Raw genomic sequence first — 13,140 nt, 5'->3', positions numbered from 1 at the left:
AAGATTTAAGTATGAGATAATATTCAAAACTATATATTGGAGCTGCTAATTGTAAATATACACATAAACCTTTTAATTAATAATAACAAATCATAATGAATTACATATATAAAGCGCTTAAAATAATGTTTCTAGGCGCTGACCAAAACAAGATTAGGCGTGAAGTAAACGTACAACAATGATAGAAAATAATTCTGATAATAACAATTACAGAAATTAGCAACTTACTACGACTATGAAACAAGAAATACTTCAAACTTTCCTTAAGCGGCTCTACGGAAGGGGATGGACGGATACCAATTGGTAAACTATTCCATAATTTAGGGGATGCAACAGCAAAAGCATGATCACCGTAAAGGGTATTGGTTCGGGGACCAGGGCGTATTGGAAATTAACATATATCATTGTTGACCGATGAACTTGATGGAACATTAGGTTCAAGAAATTAATCTATTTTATCTGACGTTAACAGTTTGGACCATAATTCTCTTTCAAAATATCTGGACATTGGTCCTTTATAAAAAGTAATAAAGGAATTATATTATACAAAGAGACGATTTTGATAAAGAACTTAGTGTTCATTGGTACCACTGTAGATTAACAGTTGGATTGACTAATTTCGTTTCTTAAATGCCTTTGGATACTGTCAAAGCAATATGTACATCAATATACAAAGTCTTTACATTCATTTTATTTACACAAGAGGTATTCCTGAGACATGAATGAGATGATAAAGTTAACTTCTTTTTACAGACAATAAAGCAATATTACAGAACTCCTTCTTTTAACATATTTTACTATCTACAGGATAGGGATACATCATAGATCAAACAGTTAAGAATTCCTTTTCAGTTTTATAGAGCTATAGTAGACTCGTTTGATTACACCCCTAAAAGAGTCCTAGGCAACATTAATTTTGTCCTACGCATATTTCGTCCTACACTAATATAACCCAAACCTTTATAAGATTCACATTGAGCTAAGCATAGCCCAAAGCTCTAAATCTGTCCATTGGTCCATCGATGGATGGGACCAATCTTCTGGACAAATGGTACATAGGACCAATGCAAATCTAAGGCAAATGGTGGGGAGCACCCATGGGACTTTCTCGACTAATCAATATTAATCAACAAAGTCGTTTAACTGCCTTTTTAACCATTAAGATATATTTAACATTACATTCATAAAGTGTGATCACCAATAAAGAGTTGTCTTTAAAAAGAAAGTTCCTATCAAATAAATTGCTGCATTTCTGTTCATTAGCTGTCACCACTCAAATAGCTACATGTACGAATAATACTAGTGTCAGAGGCATATTGTGGGAGCCGCATAGATTTAATAATGTTCTCAAAGTATCTGTATAGGGGTGTGCCGAATAAATTCCACAAGGTGACCCTTTAAGAGATGGAAATGCTATTACTTTGTCCTGGTAATGACAATAACAATCGATTTATCGTCAAACTATGTGTTCTTCAAAGATCTTGCTTTTTCGTTTTGACCGGGGTGGAGTAATAGGTCTCCCGCTAAGGTTCTCGTAGATACTGTTCGGGCGATGTACACCCTGCATAGGCCTACTACTCCTAGGCAACATGCCCGATGGCCCAGCTATAGAAGAACGAGGCGAGGCATACTGAACATCAGTAGGCCTTATGGTATCCCCTGTGATCGTGGAATAGAATTCACTTTCGTTCAAGTAGTTCCTATGATCCTGCATGTCTATGTATTCCTCGTTACTAACACCGCTACAAATAGATGGGACAATGTTGTTGTCCTGGTCTCCATCATCGTCATCATGCATTTTGGATCTTGCTTTGAGGAGCTTGTAACCTAGCCAGACGTTCAGTACTGCTGATATCAAAAGCAGCATCATGACAATAGCAAGACCAACTCCCAGTTCGACAGACTTACCACGCTCTTCAATAGGAAAACCTTTTTCGGATCCATCAAGTCCTGGGGTTGCTGAAGGACCTGGAACTGTCAGTGGAACTGCGTTTTCAGTAGCATTGGCAGGAATCGTCGAAGGAGTTGTCCAAGGAATCGGTGCCAATTCACTGAAGGCTTCATTTTCAACATCGACCGAGTACTCGCTAAAGCTGGAGCTCGAGTAGATGGCATCGGTCTGGATTTCACCTTGGATTATTTCAATTGGTCCAACCTGACAACTAGACGTCAAACCAATAAACACGTTTGCATCGCTTGAAACCTCACAAGTGAATACCATACCATTGTGTGTTGAAGATGCCTGGAAAGTCAAGATGTTGTAGATGAAACTTTCACCACGGTTTTCGTGAGCAAAGAGGACCATGTCATTAGGACCCTTCCATCTTGTCCTGACGACCGGCTCTCCGGGTTGGACCTTGCAGACGAAACGAACGTCCGTCCCCGCTACAAAAATGTCCGAAAAGCCATCGTGGAAGCAACGAGGATGACGCGGGAAGTACCGTACTGTCAAGTCGACCGAACTGCTCGCTCGTTCGGCGGGGACTTCCGGAAACCAATCACGTACTACTACCCAGCATACATACCGTCCAGTGTCGTTCCGATTGACGCGATCGATGTGGAGAACGAAATCCCGACGATCGGAAACTCCGGCTATCATTGTTATCCTATAGCGGGGATCAGGCGACATAACGCGTTTCCCGCGCGTCAAGACGATGCCATCGCGTCGCCATTCCATACGAAACGTCTTTGCGCGTTCTCCAGAGACATTGAAGATGGCGCACGACAGCATGATGTCATCACCTTCGCTAACGGTAGGACCATCCACGACGATGGCCTCTGAGCTGGGTATGTTTAGACATGTAGCCCCAGACATGAAAGCACAGATGAAAAATAATAAAATGTGTATGTACCACATGTTTCGGGTGATGATATTCATGTTTGTTGGCGTACAGTTCACGAAAGTTTTTCGCAAAACAAACAATTCACTTAACCATGTGTATCATCTCTAGTACTGAAAATGTCGACACAGTTGCAATTTACGATTGTTGATCATATAACCACGAAGTCTCAAGCATTTGAAAGACAAAATACACTTCACGAGTTGAAAAAAGTTTCTGCATCCATTTGCAAAATGTTTCCAAATGTTTTGCTTTCCTCTTTGACAAGCGTAGATATTGACATGTACTTCTGAGGTTTCAGGTTTTCACACGAACAAAACCACAATGGTTGTGCAATTTCTTGACAATAGCAGAAGTTTACCTAAAATACAAATTTGTCCAATTTAAAGACATATCCAAAACGAAGAATAAGCTTAAGTTCACCACTATAAACAGTATTCCACAACTGAACTGTTGATGTTTTTTAAGAGCACTTTGTATCGTCAAATGTTGACAACAGAAGGATACTAAAAGATGGTCCCACCGGCAGAACGATTTGATGTTGCTCTAGTTGGTTGACAAAACTCCAGCAGTAATATAGAAAAGCACCCTACCAATGAAAAAAGTTCGTCAATGCAACCGAGCCAATAACCATTGGATGGTGAAAGGTCATGAAGCAACAACCAGGCTCAATGATCTCAACCTGGCTTCCTTGTATTCAAAACAAAGCAGGTTTGTGGATACCGGAAAGAAGCTAAAGCTTAGCGTCATCGATATACAGACACATGGAAGATTTTGAGGAAAACCCATTAATTTTTCCCGTATATATAACCAGGTTTATACACGATCCTAAGATGTGTTCTTTCATAACACACACAATATACACGCACGCACCAACAAAAAGACTTGGAAGAGAAATCTTCTGCAATCGCCCTTGATCACCTTATAATCAGGACAATGGGAAATGTAAATAATGTTTTTTAAAACTCTAATTCATTATTGATAAGTAAAAACCTAAATTAAACACATTTCGTTTCGTTGGCTCTACGGCTGATTCTTCAAGAGGTGTTGTGGTCTAGTTGTCAAGTCACCGGACTGTAGACCACAAGGTACGGGGTTCAACTCTAGCCCGGCACTAACATCCTTTGGCAAGACGTTAATCTACGTTTGCTACGCTCCATCGAGGTGTTAAACGTGTACCCGACAGGATGTGAACGTTAATGTAGTTTTTCTCAGCATTGTGAGCGTCTGTAAAATGGCGCCTCGCTAGAATGCTCCCCAGGGAGTGGAGAATGTACATACATAGTGTGCAGGCAAATTTGAATCTGATGACCGGGGTATTACTAAATCTGCAAAGCGCTCAGAGACATCGTCGATGTATTAAGCGCTATATAAACGAGGATTATTAATATAGTTATTATTATTATTATTGATATCAACGAAGACGACCCTCCACCTCAGAAACACATGAACCAAGTATTATGTTCTTGTAAAAGATGCACCACTCAAAGATTTATTCGAGGCAACTGAACTCCGTCAAATATTTTTGCGCAATGTCAAAACCAGATTAGATCCAGGATTCATGCATTTCCTCTTCCTAGGTATACGGTTTCCTGTCCTTATATCACGTGCAAAGATGAGGTGAAAATTATATAAATCCATATCATTTTGCGATGTGCAATCACAAAGTCATGACAACCTACGTTCTCTAAATTTTACCCATTGAGGCGAGTGACATAGATGGAGAAAATACGCCCTGACATCCTTGTTGGTGTGTCTCGGTTTTGAGAGCATAATGGTTTCTAACACCGTATATTACGTTTCTATTATGAAGGTTTGTCTTCTTCACAAGCTATGACGTTATAACTTTTTTATAGGGATGTCAACGCGGTCATGATTCTGTAAGATGTAAATAAACCGGTTTACTAACCTATTCAAATTGTATCCATACTTTTTTTTAAACAAAAATTGTTCTTGACAACTTCAAAGCTTGCCTGAGGTTTGGTTATTGGTGGTTATTTTACCTGACTGCTAAGAATGCATAAATACTTGTAAGTAAGCAACCACACGGCCGACGGCTTTAGGTCCTCTCCGAGGGACATGGTAATGAGGATTTATGCGTTACCAAAGGGCACCAGCGCATCGACTCGGTTTCGAACCCGGGGTCACCGGATTACGAGACCACTGCTCTACAAACTGAGCTATCGCGTCTCCTCAACATAGCAACACATAATATATACAGACTGGATTCCAAGTATTGTCCATCTATTGTTCTGAAGTCTTCCTACATGCCCAGCCCATCTCCACCTTGATTCTCTGACTTTCTCCATGATGTCTTTAACCTTTGTTTTCTGGCGAATGACTTTGTGAATGACTTTGTCTCGCAGAGATAAATGCCCCTATAGTTCAGAAAAAAACTAAGAGATTTTAAAAAAACTTCAAGACTACCAACTAAGCATTGGGTATCAGTATGCCCCCGATTGTAGAAAAGTCGCTGAAATCAAACATTCGCCCTTCATTGTTTTCGTCAAAAGCACATTATATTTCATGGATAAATTTTCGTCCACCAATTATTTTTGCAACTTTTGACAACAATCACCTTCGCTTTGTTTTCATTCTTAACACGTTGCTATATATCACCTACTTTTAATAGTTCCCGTCTTTTCTTCATACAATTATTTTCATATGGTTATTTACCTTGTCCTTTAATGAACTTCTCTCATAACACTATCATTCATAACAAACACTATTGACACCTTACTTGTATATATCATTTCCTAGGGTTCAATCTGTTTCCTATAAACGTTGAATAAAGTTGGACGACTACTGCTGCTAATCGACCGTAACGGTTTTATCACTCAAATCCAGTTGGTGAAGAAACTGGTATCTTCATTTTCCATTTCCTAAATTTATCTGTTAAAGCCGTTTAAAAAAGTACAATGATAATAGTTTCGCCAAAAGAAACTACCATTGCCAAGTGTGACGCATGCTATTATTATTGTCCACCAACATTCAGATTAAATAGAGTTTCTTTAATAAGTTGGTACGTAAATGACACATGGTCGCAAAGACTTTCAAGAAATCAATAAGAGTAGTTGCAATACTCTATTGAATCGGCCTCGTAGAAATCATTTCCAGATTAGATTACGTAATATGTCAATGCCATGTTCGCCTGCTTTAGGTGACATACAGCTTTGATTTTTTTTAATTCTTCATGGTCATACTGACAAAATTGTATGAACACACATAAAAAGAGGAGAATAACATACTTTTAAAGCGGGTGTTTCCCAGCTCATCAAAATGACCGGAGACCGTCAAGATCACAAGTTCACAAGGCCAAAGGTACCGGCCTCGAAAACTACTATATAGTCGGAATGTTCACCGTTCCGATTTTTTAAAAATGTGGACGGTCGGTCTCGTTGACCTTTTCAAAACTAGTCAGAATGTTTACAATACCGAATTTCTTGATTGAGTAGACGGTCGGTCTCGTGGACCTTCAAAAACAAGTGAGAATTTTCTTGTGATAGAGTTCTTGAGTGAGTGGACTCTCAAATTGGTGGACATTCTACCAAATGCATGGTCTGTCCGAGTTGTGCATACATTGGATATATAGGAGATGCGTGAATAAAACAAGAATGCTATTGGAGTAGTTGATTCAGTTCAATTGGGGATATTGGATCTCCAGGAAGACTGTTTCTGAAACCAAATGTCTTGAAATGCTGACAAGACACAACGGTCGACGGAAATCCTGTCCCATAAGTTGACGCGTTTTGGATAGTCGTGACCTTCAAGAAGTCTTTCTTGCAACGATGATGACAAGTAAATTCTTTAGATATGATTAACATTTTAAAAGCCAAATGTTTTCTAATGCCTTGGATGGTGTTATAGAAAAAAGGTTATAAGAGGATAGGGGGCCGTCCCGGATTCCTTAGTATGGAAATAATAAATTGTCGTTGAAATTGCCCCCACACGTTCTGTACTTTGCAATTGACTGCAGGGTATAAGAACGAGTAGAAGCTACGAGGTTCTGTACAAAAGAAGTTCCTGAAACCTTTGATGATTAATTTTAATGACGGACCAGTGTTCTTTGACACTTTGCATAGCTTAGAAGCATTGGAAAACGATTTACATCAGCAGCATTAGTGTTGTCCATTGAACGGTGTCAGATAACAAAGATTACAGAATGCTGCTGCTCGTGTCGTGACCCTGTCCAACCAAGTAACTTCTTGGTCCAACAAGTACAGTCACATCACATCAGTCCTCAAATCACTCCATTGGTTGCCCGTAGAAAAACGTGTTGTTTTCAAGATTATTTTGCTATTATTTCACTGTATACAGCATGGCTCTGCTCCACAGTATTAAGCATTACTTTCCTTCTAGACAGCTGCGTTCTCAAAACTCTGGCTTACTTGTTACTCCTAGGGTTAAAACAAAGTGGGGGAGCGAACCTTCGCTCATGCTGGACCTTCATTATGGAATACTCTCCCTCAATGGATTAAGAATAGCAGTTCTGCTGAAGTGTTAAAAAACAATCTTAAGAAATATCTGTTTAATTTAGCTTATAATTGATTACCATAACCTTTCATGTCTGTACCTTTCCTATCGCACTTTGTATAAATGTATCATGTATGTATTTCATCTTTTGCACAAGCTGCGCCTTGAGCATTTGACTATCGAATGGATTTGGCGCCTTATAAATTATATGTCTTATTATTATTATTATTATTATTATTATTATTATTATTATTATTGAAGACTTGGGATCAGAGTACTGAAGAGTTGCGTCTAGCGTACATTGTGTGAAATTACGTTGTAACAGCATCAATAATGTGATGAACCCAATCAAACCTTTGACATCGTTACTTTTGTTTTAAATATTTCACTGAAAATCCAAAGTTCCTGAAACTTCAACCGAAACCTCACAATAACATTTGGCTGTAATCACATTTGGGAGTCCTACAATGTGGATGTTATTTCCTTTGGGATAGAACCGTTTCCTTGGGTTTGGCAGCAGTATATCACTCCATGGTCGGAAATCTATTTATTCTGCAACCTTGATCCTGTAAATATATTCATATTGCAGTATCACTACTAAAAAAGATTTGCAATATAGATAGGCCTACTAATTCAACATAACATAACTAATTCAACATAACATAAATGACTGCAAAGGATGTAAGTTTGCCCTAATCAGCAGGGGGGGGGGGAGGGGTAATCAATCCCAAATTTACATTTGTGTTAAACTTAGAAACACGCATGATTATGTATGGTAATATATATCAGCAATTTATGTGCATATTTCCCACTAGAATTGTTGAAAGAGAATCAATTTTGTAAACATCGTAGAGCCCAGCGTTCAGATTTACGTAAGTAAATTAATCGAGTAGTTATTCTGTCGTAGATATGTTGATGACAATATTAACCGATAACAATTGTTCTTATAGGATAAACGACAATTATGGTTTTTCTTATAAAGATATTGAAAACCTTTCCAAGAGGACAAGACAAGGGAAGGGCGGGGGGCGGTTCCCCTTTCTTTTTATTCACTCTGTGTATAACCTTCCACTGAAGGTCATTTATATGATTACGATTGTTTTTGTCATGTTGTCTTATCTTGTCATGTTATTACACATGTAGATTGTATTTTATGTTATCTTGAAGGAAAACTCTAACTGATTTTTTTTTTTTTTCTGAAGCCACTGACACACAGACCGACGAACTTTTGGTCGAATAGTTAAAGAGAGAGAAGCCAATATTCTTGACGGTGGATATGAAGGAAATAGAAAATATGCTACCTGTTTCTACCTGTTATTGAAGAAGATACTTTCCTTTCTGTTCCTGTCACTCGTTCTTGGGACTGACCCGACCTACTTTCACAAGTAGACCAAGGTCATTTGTCAGAGGGCTCAACAAACTTTCATATTATTTCGTGTCATCTAAAAAAGGCGATTCTCGGCTGCATGCTAGAATGATAATAATTTTAATTTAAGAGACAAACAAAAGATTATTCGTTCTTTGATCACTCTTTTAATGTTATGATTTAACATGATTTTAGGTGAATTTATCCATTCTTTTTGTAGGAAAAAAATTGTAAAATAAATTAATATGAAAATATGATAAGAATAGGCATATGTATATAATCAGGAAACGAGCTGTTTATATATTTGTTTGCATATGCAGAGAAGGCGAGGCACTAAGAAACACGGACAGGGTGGGCCTTATAGGTAAACTATGCAAATTGGCAAATTGCCCCCATTACATGCGGGCCAAGATGGTGACACAGTTCATGCAATTTCCTCATAATCACTGAAAGTAAGTTCTCAAAACCCTGTTGTTCATGTAATCGCTACCCGCAGTAAATACATTAAATCGTTTTTTAAATATTTTAACAGGGAAAAAAGATGCATGATCGTTCATTAAACAAATAATAATAACAAAAGGTAGGGTTAGTTGTTTTCTCCCGGTGAGACCGATGCTATTCCTGCCTCTCATAGTCCTGTTCTCACAATGTTAACCATTATGAAAGTTGGATAGATTATTTGAGGACAGAAAGGCAGACAAGAATTGGGCTATCACCATTGTCCGAGTATGAGTCACTGTCTGATGTTCATTGTTTTGGTATTTCCTCAGGATTAGAAGTTTTTATAAAACAATTCAAAGGGGATGAAGGAGGTGAAGGGGTGAGGAGATGGAAAGTCGGTCACCATATCAGGTGTAATCACTATTTTGTCAATTCAGTTTTATTTCTAAAGTTCCAAAAACTTACATTTCTACCATTAAAATCAGAAGATTTGATATATATATAACCCTAACAGTTTCAGAACTTTAATCCCGTACCATTGGTCAGTGACATTCTATTTATGTCCTTTCAGTATTCAAGAGTTTCCGAGCTTCACCGACTATTACATTTAGAATAGACGAATTGGGAGTAGTCAACTCAAAGCTTACCAAACCTTTCCAGAAACATTATTGACTTGAACGCTGGATTAATGGCGGGAGAACTTTGCAGGAATTATGAATATGTCATGTTTGTCCTTTCTGTGAAATGTAACGTTAGCAATGTCCTAATATTCAAATTATGCAAGGAAACTCGTTTACTTTCTAGACTTCACTGTCATACACTATTGAGTGACTGACTGCCCTTTTTTGTAGGTAATAACATACATAAAATGAATTGTAACGGTACATGAGCATTATTTTGTCTACATCAATAACCCACTTCTTTTAATGGCAAACATTGAACTGATTGAATCTTTGCGCAGCACAAACGTACGACCATTCGTTACAAGGGTCTGAAAATCAGACTATTTATAAAATAAAATAATTGCAATCACTAAAGTCGATTCGACAACCAATGCTCGTTATTTTCCCACTAAAAGACATTTTCAAGTCCTTTCGTTTTAAAGGAAGTTCTAAATTAGTATTATTTTTCAAATGCCGTCGGAATTTAACCTTTTCATTTTTTGGGCCTGCGAATTGGACATATACGTACTTTAATACCTTAAACGCAAACATGTATGAAAATGTGCTTCCTACACAATGTCATATTTTCCATGTCGTCTTTATATCATATTAAAAACCTGTCACATCACGATCTAGAGTTCTTTTTTTTTTGGGGGGGGGGTGGTACAAACTCTTCCAACTGAATTGGTCTTTAGTGAGTATACAATGTAAGCCTTTAATTTATGATAGGATAATAATATTTATATGACCCTATTATAAATGTCTGTGTACATAGAATGAAATCCAAATAATAGAAGGGTCTATTTGCGTTTGCGTGTAGAGGAAGAGGAGGTTTTGCATCAGTGATGCTCGAGCGAGCACTGCCTACTTGAGCTCCAAGTACCCATGAAAACGGAAGAGAACAACAGGATCCTCTGGCCGTTGAGGAGAGTTGGGGGCGGCCTAAAGTCTGAAAAACTTCTTTTTTTTTTTATAGTGATTTCTTGTTAGTTCTTGACAAGCGAAAAAACACCCTAAATGAAAACACAACAAATGTTAGCGCATATTTCATTTGCATTGCAGGTCTAATTTAATTGATGTTGGGGGCACATAATTATGTAGTCGCACATTCTTATTCTTCTTACGGTATACTCAAGATATCATAACATATTTCTTTTCCAATGGTAAGTACTCTTGTCCCTTAATTGCTACCTGGATCCGCCACCGACAGAGTTACTTGTACCAAGACCCTGAAACACCCAGTTACCATGGAAACAAGCAACAACATAATAATAAAAGAATTAAAATCTAAAATTTCATTCTAAAGCCTTTCATATGGAAACGTATCCTTCAGGGGCGCGTGCAAGCGATCTGGAAGGTGTTCCGACCTTTTACTTTCCTCCGAATTTCTAGGGATTAATAAGGACAGTACTGGAGCATATCGGATGTGAGTCACCATAGATCCTGCAATCCCATGTGTGTATGATCTTTATATTAGTGCTTCTTTACTCTGAGACTCGTGGACTGTTCTTGTGTTGGTAATACTGTTGATCGACTGATTAGCATGTGTAATCAATCCGCTTTACGTGGAGGGAAAGGAAGAAAGAAAGAAAGAAAGAAAGAAAGAAAGAAAGAAAGAAAGAAAGAAAGAAAAGAAAGAAAAAAAAGCCAAAAACGAACAGATAAGACGGGCAGGGGGTAGAAGGGCTGGGGGGGGGGGGGTCATTAGCGGAATATTGTGGCTCCAAATACGAGCGACTTTAAGGGAATAACATAACAACTAGCCGAATCGGGGGCAACAAAATGGAGCGCTGAACAGATTTACGAAGTTACACCTGCGAGAAACTTTAATGTAGACCGCAGTTTCGGTCGGGAATTTTGTTCCATTTCGTAATTCAATGAGCTAATAAGAGAAACATCAGTGCCCCCAATTTAAGCTCATCATTTACAAAATGTCCATTCTCAGTTTGTGCTATCTCACGATCGAATGCAGTATACTTGACCATTATGTATAGCACTTTGTTTCATAAAATCTCGGATTAAATTGATAAACATGCCAATATAGTTAGCAACCATGGTGATAAACTGTTCAATCTATCTATAAATGATATAATATTTCGTTTAGAATCAACTATTGGGACTATTTGTTGCTACGGTTGGCTCACCATGACCAGGACATTTATATCTGAATATTATCGCCTTGTAAGTCAAAATATGCATTCCATATAAAATGCTTGTTCACAAATATTCCAAGTAAGGAAAGTTGCCCAAATATCTGATGTTTTGTAGGTCGTCTTTTAATCAATTTTACATTATGGAAGATGACCTCCAAAACTTCATATTTCCCGGACAATGCTACCAAAGGAGACGTCTGTTAAAGCACAAGAAGGACGTTAACCCTGAGTTAATAAATGACAAAGAGTTAATGCTCTTCTGGTTCCAAGCAGTCGAACAGATTGTTCTGAGTTTACATAACCGTCATGTAAATTAATGCGAGAGAGGTAAAGTTGTCAGTGAATGAAAATGAAGCTGTGCACACAGTCAAGTGTCAATATTTGACATGTAACTCAAAACGAAACAAGACAGTCGTCTGGTAATGCCGGCCATTGTTTTCTTGGGTTAACATTGAAGGCAGTGCAAGCAAATATAGTTAAGTACATTCGACTGCAGACGTATATATACACGCTTTCTCTCTATGTCATGGCGTATCAAGCCATTTTTCAACAGGGGGCGGAGTGTCCCGAGGCTGACGAAGTCGGCGCCCCACACTCTCATACAGGGCCTTCGCTGTGGAATGCTCTCCCTCAAGAGATTCAATGTTATAGCAGTTCAGTTGAAGCGTTTGAACATGATCTTAAACATACAAATGTTTAATTAGGAGTATAAGTATTTGTTCTTTCACTTGTGTGTGTTCTAATATATCTGTTCTTTTATGCAGATGCTTTAATGTGATCTCTCCCTTTTTTCACAAGACAGTAGTACCCCTTGAACGTTTGCTTTCAAATGGATTCGGCGCCTTACAAATGTCATATAATTATAATTATTATTACCATACAACGCATTGCAAATTGTATTGCTATCGCAAGGCAATGTTGCACTCAACCTGTAGGCATTTTTAAAAAGAATGAACAGTGTCAGTATTTATGTGTCACGTGCCCTCTCGCACGACAAGATGCGACCAAACGCAAGTCGATTTGGTTAAAAGTTAAGTTGCGTATGAACCTAACTTCTTATGCAAGAGGCTTTTTACGTGTACTATCATTCCGTATCCTTCCTATCACTGACCCCCCCCCCCCCCCCCTCTCTCTCTCTCTCTCTCTCCCCCTCCTCTCTCCCTCTCTCTCTCTCTCTCTCTCCCTCTCTCTCTCTCTCTCTCTCT

The sequence above is a fragment of the Strongylocentrotus purpuratus genome, unplaced genomic scaffold (genome assembly GCF_000002235.5).
Source record: "Strongylocentrotus purpuratus isolate Spur 01 unplaced genomic scaffold, Spur_5.0 spur5_scaffold_3, whole genome shotgun sequence".
Lineage (NCBI taxonomy): Eukaryota > Metazoa > Echinodermata > Echinoidea > Camarodonta > Strongylocentrotidae > Strongylocentrotus > Strongylocentrotus purpuratus.
The sequence above is the reverse complement of the archived record's forward strand: the minus strand, read 5'-3'. Positions refer to the sequence as shown.